Here is a 1257-nt window from a genome sequence, read left to right on the forward strand (position 1 = left end):
AGAAGAAGTAGAATGACTTCGTAACTTCTTAGAGGATATCCCGTGTTGGCCTAAGCCGGTGCCTGCAATTAATATTCACTGTGACAATCAGTCTGCTATTGCAAGGGCACAAAATTGCATGTATAATGGTAAGTCTAGACATATACGTCGTAGACACAATACCATAAAGCAGTTGATCTCAAATGGTATTATCTCCATTGATTATGTGAAATCAAAGGAGAATCTCGCGGATCCGCTTACAAAAGGTCTACCAAGAGATCAAGTATATTATCTATCAAAGGGAATGGGTTTAAAGTCGAACATGCATGAGTCTTAATGATGGTAACCCAACCTTGTTGACTGGAAATCCCAAGATCTTGGTTCAATGAGACAACTAAGTTATTAAGACTCAGTTAAGCACTTAACCATCCCTTTATAAAAAGTGCTGTCTACAGAAAGTAAAAGGCTAAGTTGTAAATTTCAATGATTCCTATAGCTTGGATAAACCAAGTGGGGTATAGCAGAATACTCTTAATAGGAGATCACCTATATAAGTGTGAAGTGGGGCCGCTCCTATGAGAATTTGGGGCTTAAAATTCTCTAAAGCACTTATGAATCCCAAGAATTGTTCAGGGCCAAAATGAACACAACTATGAGAACCAAATAATTGAATAGAAAGGTTATTGTGTGGATACTGTTGCCTTGGTTTACACCAACGGCTGAACAGTTCAAGACATCAGTTCACTGATTAGCCAAGTAAACTCGATAGTATTCCACTAAGGCAGGTTCAAAGCCAAAAGCTACCTCTCCTGATGCAATAAGTCTTTCGTTTTCCAAGTCTCCATGATCATGTGGTGCATAAGAAGAAGGGAGCCTCTCTTTGCTTCTATGTTTCATCCTTTGGGTGTTGTCATTGCAATTGTCATGGGTATCATCTTCTGTTGGAAATGGTGGGTCAATTTTGATCACAATTTTAAGTGGGACCCAATGTTCGATGTATCGAAATTAATGTTCAATTAAATTCTACGTTCCGAACAGATAAGTGTAGAATATTTAATTGTGAAAAATCACTTCAATATGAATGAGAAATTATGATTGAAAGTTGGACAATAAATAAGAGGAATAAATGGGAAAGAATTGGAAAAATGTTCCAATCCCACATAGGTTGCAAACACAACCTTGAACCACTTAATAAATTTCAAGTTTGGATATGGGTTTGGGCTCCAAGGGGTACCAATAGTCTTTGAAAAGGGGGAGTCTTAGACAATGTCTAGACTA

The sequence above is a fragment of the Olea europaea genome, chromosome 21 (genome assembly GCF_002742605.1).
Source record: "Olea europaea var. sylvestris chromosome 21, O_europaea_v1, whole genome shotgun sequence".
Taxonomy (NCBI): Eukaryota; Viridiplantae; Streptophyta; class Magnoliopsida; order Lamiales; family Oleaceae; genus Olea; species Olea europaea.